The following is a 16,212-nucleotide window of genomic DNA, read 5'->3' on the forward strand; positions in this document are numbered from 1 at the left end:
GATTCTACGATCAGATTTTTTTTGGGTCATTTCCCATCTCTCAATGCATTTTTGGTACATTTGGTGGCGCTGACGCGCCAATTTTTTTTATTTTAGAAAAGGGAAATAGCCAGAATGTAGAGAGGCACGATTTTTAGAGGTGTGCAAATTTTTGTGACTTTTCGTCAATGTTCACTGGGTGAAAAATAGGGGGGTTGGTCCCGAGAAGAAGAAGAAGAAGAAGAAGAAAGAAAGAAAGAAAGAATAATATTCCGATGCGAAAACAATGTTTCCCATTTTTCAAATATCATAAACTATACATTTTCGGAAAGCGCTCGCGCTTTCCTACCTCATGGTGTGGGTCCCTGGTCACTGACGGGTACTTTCGATAATTTTGAGTGGGCTCCGCCCACTTTGTGTTTTTGGCCCTCTATACAGTAATAATGTTCAATTTTTGCATTACATGCTTATATGCACGGAACATGCAAGAGATGGGGAACGTATTCGTGAGCTACTTAGCGCAAATGAGTGCTTTATATGGGGATGACGACCCTAACCCTCATCCCAATGTAAAGTGCTCGTTTAGTGCGAACTTTTGCACGGGCTTCGCCCGTTTACAACGGTAATGTTCCATTTTCCTACAACTAATTAGTATGCACGGGGCGTGCATGAGTGGAGGAGTGCGTTAGTGAGTGTTTGGAAGTGGGCGAGCGCTTCGCGCTTGATTTCGTGCGCACTACGTGCGCACTTTCGCAGCCGTGCTTCGCACGGCCTTACGAGATTAATAGGCCTCTCGCCAGCTTGTGGCGCTCGGGCCTAATTATAATAAAAAAAACGTAATGACAGAAGAAGAATGTCTGTATCAAACACTGCCACCTTTAAAACCATGCTTAGATGTCCAGCGACTCCGGAAAGAGCACTAGGTTTCAAATAAATAGTATTTAACCGTATTTATTTGCATTAATTTGTTCATTTCTTTGTCTGTTTTATTCTGTGGTAAGATAATGATTGTAGGTATCAAAAAGTTCTCATCACGAATTCATGGGTTGCATGATTTTGAGGATTTTGGCACATTCAAAAGATATGATATGTTGTTGTTGTAACTTGTTAATCGCTATGGCAACGGTCCTAATTTCATATCACTCTGAAACCCCTGGAAAGAGACGGGAAATATATGTAAATTTAGACAATATTGTGAATGTTGATTTGAAGATATGCAAAATGTGAATAATTTATTGATGTTATGCATTACTTTGACAGACATTTCACAATTAAACCTTAACTAATTTGCTTAAAGTAATGTTTTAAATTCAACTCAATTTATTTTTGTGATGCCCAAAATGCCAACTGGCCTCTGAATGCTCCAAAACATATTGTCAATATCACTATAGTTACTTTTAGTGTTCCATCCATCACACAAATGCAGTTTATATTCTGTTGATTATATGATTAAAAAACGGTTCAGCTTTCAAAATGAGAGCTTGACTTTCATATTTATGTTTCTTCTTTTCTCGCCGTCTCCAATCTCGTGTGGTCAGATCCTCCTGCCCTGCACTTCACCGCGCACTAGAACCTGATCCTAGCATCATATCATAACCTGTTTTTGTGATAGGTTAGATAAGTATAGTTTTCTTTTATACAGCTGTGTATTTCATTAAGTGATTTCATGCGTTAAAAGACAATGGTTGAAAACTGGTTTACAATAAATGTGAATTCACAGAAGCCTTAACTTAAATAAATGTTATGTGTCATGTTAGAAAAGTATTGTTTTGTTTTCAGGTCATTTCGGTCATATGATCGGTTATCAGCCAGAATGCCTGAATCCTGTGTTCTTGATCCATTGCTTATGTCTTTTACCCGCCACTAGGGGATTTCCGTGCCGTTTCTCCTCATTGCATTAAACCCCTCCAAGAGGGAAACAAGTACAAATCACTCTCGTGATTATTTCTCCTGTTTTCAGGTAAATGTTACAGATTGTCATTTTCTTGTCACCTGTAAATAAGACGTTTTGATTGAAATAAGTTATTTTGAGTAAGTTAAGTTAAGTTTTTATATGTGTACTTTGAAAGTTGAGACACCACGTTTTCTGTGCCCATGAACCTGCGCTCCGCCATTTTGGGCCAGTACAGATAATGTGGTGGAAGATTATTTTGCTATTTTCTGTATATTATGTGAAATTATTTGGTAAATGTTGTTGTTCCAAGGTCGGACATTTGAAATGTTGTACACGTGTGTTAACTTTGATTGCATTAAACCCCTGCAAGAGGGAAACAAGTACAAATCACTCTCGTGATTATTTCTCCTGTTTTCAGGGGTGCAACATTTTTATTCCAGGCGCTTCAGCAGCTTCTCGTTTTGTGCCAAGGGGATTTATTTTATTTAACACTATGGAAGCACTTCAGTACCGATCATCTTTGGCCGGTCTCCCAGGCGCGAGGGACGGACAATTTTACTCTGCCAAAAGACTAAACCTGTCACACTTCAATGGTTCAAGGTGATCTATGCACACAAGAGACCCGAGAAAAAAATGACAAAAATTAAGCATCCAAATAATGATCTGTCTGATGATATCATGTCAATCTAACAGAAACGTGTTAAAACATTTAAACGTCTTAGTTCAGGTTTAATGATCAGACAAATGTGAAATGTCTCTTTTTAAAATCATAAACAATATACTTGATATTCACATATTGCATATCTTCAAAACGGCTTTCCATATAACATCCACATCTAAAACATCATGCTGTGTATGCAAATTCTCTGTGGCAGTTTTTGTATAACAAGGCCACTTTCATCCAATGAGAAGCATTGATTAATCTATAGTAATCAAACTGTTTTATCTATCATTCTATCACAAAATCAGATCAGATCTTCAGCAATAAGGCTGTTGTGAGGATTTGAATCTGCCATGTGGTAATAAAGGCTAATACAGTTTTTAAATATTCAGATCTTTAGTGCCTCTTTCAGCTTTGCCTTCGAGACTGAAGAGCCCCAAATCTGCATCAGAAACACATCCAAGTATCACTTATACAGAAAGAGACCACTGGCACTGCAGTTCAATAAAATATATTTGCAAGAGAATATTGGCAACAACTGCAGATAAAGCAAACAGGTTTTATAGTTATTACTTTCAGTCAGAATGTTTCCTCGTGACAACTGCAAAAATACAATCAACAGTAGGAAGCGAGAAAACAATGAAACAACTAATAACACTTGTTACAACTAATACAAACTTGTATTGTTTTATTTACGGGGCTATTGGCTAATGGAGAGGTTTGTTGGTGTGATGTAGTAGTAGTAATTGCAGTAATTATAGTAAGTGGTGCTCGTCAATGTTAAGTACAGCTGTGCTATGATCATGTGGTTTTAGTCTTAGCATTGAAGAAGCATGAATATACATCAGTGAAAATAATACAATATAAATCAAATCTCATAATTTTTCCAGAAAATGTTACTTAAAATACTCAGCTTCACTTTATAAAAGGTGCATATTCTCTTTGTTAAATCATTAAAGTGCTTTTCAGGCATGATCACAGTTACTCGATGATATAACAACTGAGATTCCAAATTCCTTTTAACTACTTCAGTAAATAATTGCACTGGATTCTGCGTTGCCTTTTCTAATCATTTTTTAGAATCAACTATTTGTGCGTTTACACTACAAAAGCCTTGCAAATCCAGTCGGTTGAGCATGCAAACAAAAGCAAATTGTAGCTGAACAGAGCATGATTCTAGTTTCAACAAGAGTTTATTGCTGTCGCCTCCACCCAAGCAAACTCTTGCATCAGCCAAACCTGCAGAACTGAATGTGCAATTTAGAGTTAAAATAAAAACGCAAATGCAACGCTAAACGCTTGCTTGAATTGGCACGAGACTACTGCATTTTATCCACAAAAAAACGAGACTCTTTAAAGCAAGCGACTTTACCAGTAACTTTTCCATTGACACGACTGCGACTTTTATGAAACATATACTCACTCAGAGAAGTTATGTTTCCTCCAAATAATTTTCCTTTTCTTAATTAAATAGGCAAATATCAGAGTAGTAAATTAGCCAGAATGATAGAAAGCAGAAAAGGCAGAAAGCTTAAACTGAATAGACTGGAATGGCAACTCAGGTGACATGGAGCGGCATTTAAAAGAAGAAGGTAGAGTTTCTCTCGACCAATAGGAATGGAGACCCCGCCCCACTTTGGCACGGGTAACCTAACTCCCTAACATGGAATAGAAAAAGCAAAAATCAATTGACGCTTACTAAAAATCACAATTTTAACAGCATATTTATTGATTCGTTGTGACACGCCTCGACAAATACAAACTAAAAATACCAAAACGTGCGGTTGCAACACTGCATCGGCAAACAAACAAACGTGATTCTGATTGATGCGGCGTCGCGGTTAAATACTCCAGCGGAGGTGTGATCACATGACCAGTCAGCTGACCAAACCAACGTATTCACGGCTACATTATCGTACAATAGAAATGTGAGTTCGGTCATCGAAAAACCCCCAAAAAACGTGACCAAAAATAAACTGGCCCCGATCCATCAAAGTCCCTTCCTGTCATCTGTTTGCGTGGATCGCCCCCTTCGCGATAGTTTGGGTGTAGGACGTGCCACGGATGGACCAATGGGAGCGCGCCGTTGGGAGATGTGGTTCCTCTCAAGGTCGCTGTCCGCGTCGGGGATGAGCCATTATCTCGTCATGGAGTTAACGCTGTCCAAACGACTCCACAAACAAGCGGCATGTGACCAACAAGTGGGCTTCTGTGCACGCTAAAGCAGGCGTTATCCAACACGCAAGTTCACATTCAAATTTTGGTAAAGTTCAGAGCGTTTGGGAGTGACGTGAAAGGGCCGCGGTGAGTCCATTTCCAGCGTTAATGCGTTTAGCGTGATGAAATGTGGAGATTTTCAACCGTTTCGATCGAAGTGAGCCTGTACTTGCTTTAGAATTTGCTCAGATTGTGTTCAAATGTTTCAAAAATATACAAAATTTCCAGTAAACAAGTGTGCACAGGTTTTGTGTTCGTCCAACCATTAATTTCATATATATATTACTCATGTACAGTATATTCAAATGTCTAATTCATTTCTCGTATTGCAATGTGTCTCGTACTTGTGTAAACGGGACTTCCTTATTAAATAAAATAGTGAGATATAAATCAACGCTGGCTAACATTACCTGGATATAAAGTCTATTTTTTATTGTTTTAACTGGTGTAAAAAAAAATCTAAATAAAAAAAGGTCACACAGTTGAACAACAGAAACGCTTCTAAATTTAAAAGCGTTCCATAAATGAAACAATGAAATGCTCTTTTGACATCATTTCAAAGCAGACTTTCAAACATGACAACACTTAGCTTACTCTCTAACGGGAAACACTTACAAAAGACATTTAGTGCTGTTTGGATGAATGGAAAGGACGAGAGAAAAGAATAGCAGAGGAATTCCTGTGCTCTTCAATAAAAGGATGTATGAAGCTACAGGGGCATTCTTCAAACTGCTCCCCGGGCTTTGGACTCTGCATCGGGGGTCTTTGTACCACAGACCCATCCTTGACTTAATCCAGCAACAGCCCAAGAGGAGAACTGTGGTGGGGGGCCGCGGGAGGGGGGGGCTGCAGTACAGTAAAGCGTAAAGCGTGCAGGATGTTAAGTCAGGGCTGGGTCCAAAACAACAGGAGATGGACAAGAGGGAAGTGTCCAAACGCACTGGTCTAAAGCCAGTTATGTCACAAAGAGAAAGAAATGGGTCCAAAGTAAAGTTTAGTAAAGTTATAGTGGTTACAATTGTCCGTAATAACCCATCATCGTGTTTAAGATGTTTTAGGCTGCATTAAAATCAAACTAATACTAATAATACTACTAATAGTTTAGGTTTAAATGTCACGCTGACTTTTTATGTGTTCCATTTCATAAGAAGGCATGGAAATCATTTGTAAACGTTCTGATCTTTGCTAAATGTGAAATAATCATTTACTAATCATAAATGAAACATGAAATAATTAACAGGGTCATTTATTCAATCCAGGCCTTGTTTTAATACGGTCTTTATCATTGTTGACCTCAAGTGAGTGAAAACAAGACTACTTTGAGTTCTTTACATGTGTGACAAGAAAAAGCCTAATAAATAATAGGCCAATAAATATCTGGAGCGCTCCTGCACCACGTTGCTCTTGTTTAGTCAAAGCTTACAAAATACTGTTGCACTAACGACCATGAACGATGAGGAAACATGCTTTACGCAAACGGAGTGAACTCAAGCAGCAAATGGGAAGCATTGGTATTTCAAAGTACTTTAAAAATCATTAACTTTATGAATTAGAACAAACTGTACTTTAAATGTTGGTTTAACACGTATTTAATGAATCATATATCGAATAGTGCATAACAACAATCGTTTAAGTTTGATTTAATTTCATACTGAACAAATAGATAGTGGAGTTAAACCTCAAAAAAATTTAAAATAAAATAAGAAACAGCTGTGGGTGTAACTTTTTTTTAGACCTCTCACCTCTCAGCCAATCACAAATCATGAGCATATGAGACAGTCCAGAACATGTGGATTTGCCTCCCTTAAAAGAACAGGCCAGTGTCAGTGGTGGACAGTCGGACCCAAACATGTAAAAGTCCTCTTCAGAGACATGTGAGGAGTTCACTCCGGCATCACAGGGTCGTTAACCTTTGCTCCGAGAACAAACCATCCAAAGCGTTGACGTCTGAATGTCCCCTGAGTTCATAAAGTTTAACTCCGCCTCCTCATCCCAATGTAACATACAGACACGAGACCCCAAAGAACGGGCGGAATCAACTGCCGCTAAATTCAGCCACGACCTCTGACTGGACTAAGCCGAATGCCACACACGGTTTGTTGATGAGTCTCGAGTCACATGACGACGGACCTGAAGATCACACTTTTAAACGACACAACTTTCACACTTTAAGTAAACTATTGTGAACCTACAGCGGGACTAAACCAGGTCTAAACTAAGGAATAATGAAGTAAGGGTTAATTAAAAGTCCATCAAAGTATGACCTGTCTATGCGACTTCTGAAACCTGACCGGACTTCCATTGCTGGGCTCTGTTTGGGAATAAAAGCGGTAAATAAACTAAGCCCCAAACGACTTCACTCAAACTAAAATACATGAATAAACACAAATCCAGATTCCAAATGAATTAACTTCAGCTCAGAAGTAGTACGTATACTACCAGTCTGACCTTGACAAACACTGCGAACGTCCGTAATATGAAGGTTACCGTAGCAAAAGGTCAATACGTTGTTTATGTCCCGTAGTTAATGTCTGACCGCCATGTTATTCAGTGCAATTGTCCATCACATGACGCAGGAGCATATCAGGACTTGCAGAAACGAGCTAATGACTTGTTTGTCCCTCGTTCAGTCTCCTATTGACAACACATGATCGCAGCAGATTTCAAACGTTATTCCCCAAAGATCAGCCCACCGCTCCTCGCTTTATGACCACGTGCAGCTGTGTGTACGGAAAGAACAATTCGTTTCAACGTACTTCGCACTATAGGACGCTTTAGGACCCGGCCAGGCCTTCCAAACGCACATGATTTTCCTGTTGACAGCGTTTTATTTTGGTCTTGTTTTTAGACGTTGTTCTAGAGGTGACAAAGAGCGTACAGTAGTCCCTTTAAAGACGTCATATGTGGCGGTGTTTGTAAAAAGCCCGATGAAAGGGAGTGTTTACAGGGCCCGGTGCTTAGTCACAGGGAAACAGTGCGAGGCTTGTGCTTCATTTCAGAAGCATGACCACTTGAAATGAACTGAACCACCGAGACTCAGCCAAACATTTGTGACTCATTCATTACAGAACTGGCTGTTGTTAAAAAAAAATCGTGAAAAATATTACTCATAAGTAGATTTTAAGGCGTCTGTTTGTCAGTACCTGCAGTATTGATGCCACGTGTTTAGGATTAACTAAGTATCATTGATTATTGTGAGAAGAAATGATTGTTAACTCTTTGACCAAACAACTGTGAAATCCTTCATTTTCTTTCACTTCCTGTGTCGAATAAATTAACATTCCTGAAGATTATTATGAACTTGATGAACTCCAACTTTCAGAATTATAAGGTAAATTAAATCACAGCCACATAAAAAAAAAAAACACTTAGAGTAGAGATAAATTGAAATTAAATGACTTTATTAATTTATCATGTTCTATCTGGTCCTTATGAGTTTTGTGAGCTGAATAATAATTATCACTAAGCTGAATAATCTTCCCTAATTCCCTTTTTTGTCAGCATCACTGATGGTAAGAAGAAGATACAAAGAATACTAAGTAATAAAATAAATGAATTCCATGTTTGGTGTAAATGTCCTCACAATGTTGGTCAGTCAATCAAAGGGTATGATATAAATGCAGTCCATAGTCCAGAGTTTAAAGAGTTGTTTGTGAGACCGTGAGTGCAGATCTGAAAAGCACAAGTGTTTCATGTCACAGCACGTCTGCACATCTGCCACGAACACACTCAAATCTTCTTGGGAAAAAGATCTACAGTTTGTAATTATGTCTTCGAGCTCAGTAATGTCTAGTGCAATTTATAGCCTCCTTTTGCATGCGTTCACGTACTAATGGATCTTTCCCTGCGTCTTTAAAACTGGATTTAGCTTTATCTATTTCTCCAGGTTTAGTTCTGTTTCGTTACTGGATTAGACTGTCTTGGTGGTAGACCTGGCTCAGAATTGGTTTAGAACTACTACATTTAGTTTAGTTTAGTTGATATTTATTTGACCTGATAGATTCCACTATGTCTAAGGCTAAAACAATAAAAACCTTTTACAATTGTGCATTCTAAGACTAAGGACAAAGATACATTTATTTTGAGCTAAAACACATTTTAATAGGGTGAATATGTATGAAATATTTCCCTGACTTTAGATTTTTATAGGCCTGGTAAAAATGTTGTTATTGTGTTGTGGTTCTGTAAAAACGCATCGTATAATGTAATGTAATGTTTTATGAACACGGATATCGGATAAAGAGTTTTAAAGATGAATATAGCACCAATCATAAGAGATAACATGAGAATTGTGCCACCATCGACTTAAACAAATTGTAAAACGTGTTCTTAAAGCCAACCTTTGATAAGATAAAGGCTGAGGAGATAACCCCTAACATAAACTAAGCATTCCAACAACAAACGGACGATTCCTTCTCGGCACTGTCCCGCACGTGGAGCAGATAAAGGCCGCTGTCCCCGTCCACCGCAGTGTGTGTCCTAACTCTGCGAACGCTCAATCGTTACTTATCAGCTCGCATTGATCGGAGTGTATTTCCCTGACGGTGAAGTAACTGGACAGCCCCTGACTTAGTGTAATATTGTGTAATTGAGTCGGACTGGAGGACGTGGCCTTGACTGAGCCGAGCAGAGGTGTGTCCGGACGTGGGCAGCCCAAGGACCACTGCAGGGAGGGTCCGCCGTTAGTACAATGGTCAACCTTTATGTCTTTTTTGGTGTGTTTTTCGCAGTAGAGGTCTGAGATATGCTTTAAACATGTTTAGTATCATTCAAATGCATTCAAAAAGATGCACAAACGGCCACAAATTGGAAATCAACTTGTCGGCTTATCTGAGGGTTCTTTATAGTGAAACACCTCACTCTGTTATCAAAGAACCGGGGTTACGTCAAGTAACCTTGAGTTTTTTGGAGTCGAACGGAGAATAATGATCATATTTTATCACGCTGTTGTTGAAAGATGAGATTTACTGTATGTGTGCAGTTGGGTAATCTGTACATAAAACAAATTTAGAGCTGAATAGAGTATATAAGGACAACTATCATTACGGCTGATATTTGAGGAGACTCTTATCTAACTACAAACTTACTCACCTCCTTTTGAGCTGCTGCAAGCCGGACGCCGCTATATGGCCCCAACAAAAGATATAAATACTCATTCCTCCCTTTATCAGTGGCCCTTCTTCTTCATTCCAGCAGAGCGGTGATTGTTTATTGCGTTTTATTCCAGCGTCTATGTCACGTTCTGTCTGTCTTATGTCTTATTTGTTCTATGCTGCAGCCTGTGTGTCCAAACCAATTTCCTTCAGGACAAAATCAACTCAAAAATCTTTCATATTTTCAGCACATTTGCAGCTACTTTTATGGTCCGTTCACGTTTTGTGTTCTTCTTCACAACATTTAAAGGTGTGTGTTTTTATTCGACATACCTACATGCACACTAAAGAGTTCTTATTATTTTTGTAGGATCGTCTACTCATTAATTGCTATTGAGGTTTCATTAAATGCAGCATACAAAAGAAATCTAAAATACAGGACAAATTAAACTGTGAGCACACAATGTTCAAGGGAATAACTAGTAGAGTCACGTATCATTATCTAACCATGACAGTTCATAATAAGCATTTAACAGTCAAATTAATAACTCAGATGACAGTCACAACCAGCTCCCATGAAACAAAGCCACTTTTATACCGGGGTTAATGAGAGGGCGCGTCTTTGGGGCCCCGAACACTGCATTACGTAAGCCCTGTGGAAATGTGGGTCTCCACGGTAACGCAGCAGATGTAGGTTCTCCTGTGCCATCAAGGATCAGACGTTTTTGAGTTCATTTTGCATCGTTTGCAACTTTTCCCTGGCCAAGAACGTCACATACGGGCGACAGACCGTGAACCCGGAGTTCGTTCTTCTACTCTGGACTGAAATGAGATCGTGTCAATGAACTGCGTGACCTGTTACGCAGAAGGTGGTGCGTCTCCAAAATGTTGCCACACACCGCATAGAAATGTGCATTAAGGAACAATGTGAACGCACTGAAGATGTATTTAGTGTGTAACATTTGAAATAGTAAAGGGTTTTCTTAGCGTTGCAAGAGTTAAAAGAAAACTCGAAGCAATTCTCAACATCTTATCTTGAAAGTTTTCTTTATAAATGCAGTTTGTTTTCTTTTTTTATTACTTGATTTGACTATATTGGCATAGAACCTGCATCCAACATAAAGGTTAATTGTTGTGTCATTTTCCACTTATGGCAACCAGTATGAAGTAAAATGAAATAAAGTCCATCTTTGTTTTATTTGTATTAATATTCTTCTCATCTTTAAAGACAATTAACACTTTAAATTGATCACAAATGAACTAAAGTAGCTCATTTGGACTGGATCCCTCTCGCGTCATCACCTCTATTCTGGATTCCTTGGCCTCTATTGACTAATTTCTTTGGTCTGTGTTTAAATTCCCTACACAAATGCATTTGAGGTTGACTTAAAAGCAAACACACTTGTAGTTTTCCCGTTGTAAAGTCACAAATTGCCTTGTTTGCACAGGCTGAACGATGAGGAAGCGGCCCGCAGAGAACAGCCCGAGCGGGTTGTAAAAGTGGAATAAAGCGTGCGGAGGAGTGTCGGTAAACCTCCCTGTGTTTGCATGGACCTCAATGGAGACGACCCCCGCCACGACCTCTGAACCGCAGCATGCACAGGCCAAGAGACGGAAGGGGAATTTCCCTCCAAAGAGATGCAAAGCTCAACACAGTCACAGCCGCATTTATTCTATTTATGAGGCTGAACGTTGTCGACAAAGTTATCAAAATGTTTAACGGCTTTTGAATTTCTCTACGGATGAATTTACTTTAAGCAGAAAATTCATAACTATTACATCAAATGAGATAAAGTTATTGATGTAAATGTAAAATAACAGCTGTAATAAAGTAATGTTGCAACGTAAAAGTTACCTTCATTGACCGATATATTAATCATTTTATCATTATAGATAATATTTCACATAAATAAACCACTTTTGGAATTGAATTATGGATTATTGATGTTGCACAATGCGTTCCAGATACAAATACTGTTATCTTTTGCTCAAATAAAGTGCATTTAAGTTTGCAGTTTGCTCATAAACTAGAAAAAACTCATATCTTAGAAGCATGACCATGTGTCGACCAGATGACGGCAGCAGACCTACTCTTTTAGTCTCTCCAGTCCACGCACTTCCACTGTTCAATTGTGTAAATACAGCCCTGACACTAGGGCGAATATCTCAGTACGATGTGTTAGTCTGGTTCAGGAGAGCGGCCCCTGCTGAGAACGCTCGTGTCAGTGATAGCCATGTCTGCTTCTGCTTCTGCTGCTGCTTCTACTTCTGCTGTGCTAATACGAGGCAGGAGTTACATCAGCCGTGTGCAAATCACAGCTGACAGAAGCCAATCAGAGGGCAGGAGCCACAGCCACGTTCCCATGAAAGACAGACGGTCTTATCTGTCCCAGCGTGGCCTCAAAATTGTGAAAGGACGAACCATTTGGGGGTTTAAACATGATAGACTGTTAAAAAGTACCAAAAATCTTCATTTATTATTATTGGTTTCTTGCAAAGTATTATTTGTTTGCATCAATACATTTCAATTGTGCTCTGTTTCTTTAGTTTTTTGCATCTTATATTATCTTATCTTAAAAAAAATCTTGTATACCTCTATCTTTATTGGTTTAAAAGCTGCAAGATCTTTACAGTGAGGCTACTCAAGGTGTGTTAGTTTATACTTTACATCTTTTCACATGAGAAATATGATATACAGGTAAATGCATTATACGTTTAGTACTTCAGTTCAATTGTGGCTTTACTCAATCACAAGTTCAAATGCGTTTGGTTTCATTTCTCATTTTTAACATACCGGTAATATCTTTTTGTCTGTTCTATCCGTCTGTGGGAATCTAAGAGTGATATAACTCTTACCAAACAAGTCACACATGCCGCAGGTAACCAGCGAGACGTTACTAGAAGCACTTTATGCCACAAGGAGCCACGAAGAGAAATAAATGTATATGTTCCTTATGCACACAAAACAGGTTAACCACGTAATGACATGCGTGGCTATATGCTGACTGGCAGTGAACCTTCAGCAAACACCAGGGGCCCTTGCAGCTTGTCTTGTTCTTTATTTGAAAAATGATTGATGTTTCTTATGCAACTGTGGTTAAAATATGCTTCTAGGTCATCAAGTGGCTTCAGAACATGTACCTCCAAACTTATTTTATATAATCTAGTCATAGAGCCAGAACAGGCTGTGCAGGTTTCCAGTGCATGATGTCACATATTTGACCTGATTTGCTCACATCTTGGTAACTTTAACCTGTCCTGCCTTTAAAGACGGACTCACTTCTCTAGATGGGGATCCGCCAGCTCCTTGTCTCCATGGAGATCGTATTGCTTTGCCTGGGAAGTTCCACAGTACGACATTAAACATCTCTGTCTTGCATTTATTCAGTTACAGGCGTTTTGCTGCTAAAACAAAATACCTTTAAACACATTCTTTCCGACTGAGTGTTCGGCCTGATGGCGTCGCCTGCTTTCATAGAGATGTATGTTTAATGCTTTAGTCTGAAACATTCCGGGCAAAACAGTGCAAACACAGTGCAACTTTAAGGCTTTAAGACAGTGGAAAATGTCCCAGAAGTAAGAATAAGCAAAATACTGCAATCTGTTTTAATGAATTGATGAATCTTAGTCGTTGCATGAGATTCATCAATTCATTAAAAATCTTAGTCGTTGCATCTCCTCCTTGAACCGACACCTTAACGTGGTGGAGGGGTTTGAGTGCCCGAATGATCCCGGGAGCTATGTTGTCGGGGGCTTCATGCCCCTGGTAGGGTCTCCCAAGGCAAACAGGTCCTAGGTGACGGGTCAGACAAAGATCGGTTCAGAAGCCTCTTATGACGACGACACAATCAAGGCAGTTCACGTCGCCCGGATCGGCGTCACCGGGGCCCCATCCTGGAGCCAGGCCTGGGATGGGTGCTCCATGGCGAGCGCCTGGTGGCCGGGTCTTACCCCACGGGGCCCGGCCGGGCACAGCCCGAAAGAGCGACGTGGGGCCGCCCTCCCGTGGGCCCACCACCCGCAGGAGGATCCATAAGGGGCCGATGCAGAGAGATCTGGGCGGCAGTCGACGGCAGGGGCCTCGGCGACCAGATCTCCAGACAAAGAGACTAACTCTGGGGACATGGAATGTCACCTCGCTGGAGGGGAAAGAGCCTCCGCCTTCGGGTGGGGGACAGGTCTCTCACTGTTGTGGCGGCCTACGGGCCGAACAGCAGTGCAGAGTACCCGGCCTTCTTGGAGTCCTTGGGAGGGGTACTGGACAGTGCACCGACCGGGGACTCCGTTGTTCTACTGGGGGACTTCAACGCCCACGTGGGCAATGACAGTGACACCTGGAGAGGGGTGATCGGGAAGAACGGCTTCCCCGATCTGAACCCGAGCGGTGTTCAGTTATTGGACTTCTGTGCTAGCCACGGATTGTCCATAACGAACACCATGTTCAAGCACAAGGGTGTCCATCAGTGCACGTGGCACCAGGACACCCTAGGCCGGAGGTCAATGATCGACTTAGTTGTCGTGTCATCAGACCTCCGGCCGCGTGTCTTGGACACTCGGGTGAAGAGAGGGGCAGAGTTGTCAACCGATCACCACCTGGTGGTGAGTTGGATCCGCTGGCGGAGGAGGAAGCCGGACAGACTTGGCAGACCCAAGCGCATTGTGAGGGTCTGTTGGGAACGTCTAGTGGAGCCCTCTGTCAGTAGGGTATTCAACTCGCACCTCCGGGAGAGCTTCTCCCATGTCCCGGGGGAGGCTGGGGACATTGAGTCCGAGTGGACCATGTTCTCCGCCTCCATTGTTGATGCGGCTGCTCGGAGCTGTGGTCGCAAGGTCTCCGGTGCCTGTCGTGGCGGCAACCCCCGAACCCGGTGGTGGACACCGGAAGTAAGGGATGCCGTCAGACTAAAGAAGGAGGCCTATCAGGCCACTCTGGCTTGTAGGTCTCCGGAGGTCATCGACGGGTATCGGCAGGCCAAGCGAGCCGCGGCTCGTGCTGTCGCAGAGGCAAAAACCCGGGCCTGGGAGGAGTTCGGGGAGGCCATGGAGGAGGACTATCGGTCGGCACCAAAGAAATTCTGGCAAACCGTCCGGCGCCTCAGGAAGGGGAAGCAGTGTCTCACAAACACCGTTTACGGTGCGGGTGGAGGCCTGCTGACCTCGACTGGGGATGTCGTCGGACGGTGGAAGGAATGCTTTGAGGATCTCCTTAATCCCTCAGTCACGTCTTCTGAAGAGGAAGTAGAGACCGGGGACTCGGAGGCTGGCTCATCCATCACCCAAGCTGAAGTCACTGAGGTTGTCCGCAAACTCCTCGGTGGCAGGGCTCCGGGGGTGGATGAGATCCGCCCTGAGTACCTAAAGTATCTGGATGTTGTAGGACTGTCTTGGTTGACACGTCTCTGCAACATCGCGTGGCGTTCGGGGACCGTGCCTCTGGACTGGCAGACCGGGGTGGTGGTCCCTCTGTTCAAGAAGGGGGACCGGAGGGTGTGTTCCAACTACAGAGGGATCACACTCCTCAGCCTCCCGGGTAAGGTCTATTCCAAGGTACTGGAGAGGAGAATCCGACCGATAGTCGAACCTCGGATTCAGGAGGAGCAGAGTGGTTTTCGTCCCGGTCGTGGAACACTGGACCAGCTCTATACCCTCCATCGGGTGCTCGAGGGTTCATGGGAGTTTGCCCAACCAGTCCACATGTGCTTTGTGGATCTGGAGAAGGCTTTTGACCGTGTCCCTCGGGGTGTCCTTTGGGGGGTGCTCCGGGAGTACGGGGTCCGGGGCCCTTTGCTCAGGGCTGTCCGGTCCCTGTATGACCGGAGCAGGAGCTGTGTTTGCATTGCCGGCAGTAAGTCAGACCTGTTCCCAGTGCATGTTGGACTCCGCCAGGGCTGCCCTGTGTCACCGGTTCTGTTCATAATTTTTATGGACAGAATTTCTAGGCGCAGTCAGGGGTCGGAGGGTGTCCGGTTTGGGGACCACAGGATCTCATCTCTGCTGTTTGCAGACGATGTTGTCCTGATGGCTCCATCAAACCCGGACCTGCAACATGCACTGGGACGGTTTGCAGCCGAGTGTGAAGCGGCTGGGATGAGAATCAGCACCTCCAAATCCGAGGCCATGGTTCTCGACCGGAAAAAGGTGGCTTGCCCTCTCCAGGTGGGTGGGGTGTCCTTGCCCCAAGTGGAGGAGTTCAAGTATCTCGGGGTCTTGTTCACGAGTGAGGGAAGGATGGAGCGTGAGATCGACAGGCGGATCGGTGCAGCGGCTGCAGTGATGCAGTCGCTGCATCGGACCGTTGTGGTGAAGAGGGAGCTGAGCCGAAAGGCAAAGCTCTCTATTTACCGGTCGGTCTACGTTCCTACCCTCAC

The 16,212-nt window shown here is 42.4% G+C and overlaps 1 protein-coding gene across 1 annotated transcript in view; it reads right to left on the reverse strand.

Annotated features, from left to right (window-relative positions):
• The window catches only part of slc38a4 (solute carrier family 38 member 4), a 31,277-nt gene extending 27,180 nt beyond the window's left edge, over window positions 1-4,097 (reverse strand). The window contains exon 1 of the mRNA XM_072454958.1: window positions 3,958-4,097. The gene's annotated coding sequence lies outside the window, so the exon portion shown is untranslated. The remainder of the gene's footprint in view (window positions 1-3,957) is intronic.
• Window positions 4,098-16,212: the final 12,115 nt, after the last annotated feature.

The sequence above is a fragment of the Eucyclogobius newberryi genome, unplaced genomic scaffold (genome assembly GCF_026437365.1).
Source record: "Eucyclogobius newberryi isolate DKJ021-1_F unplaced genomic scaffold, fEucNew1.0.hap1 SCAF_2, whole genome shotgun sequence".
Lineage (NCBI taxonomy): Eukaryota > Metazoa > Chordata > Actinopteri > Gobiiformes > Gobiidae > Eucyclogobius > Eucyclogobius newberryi.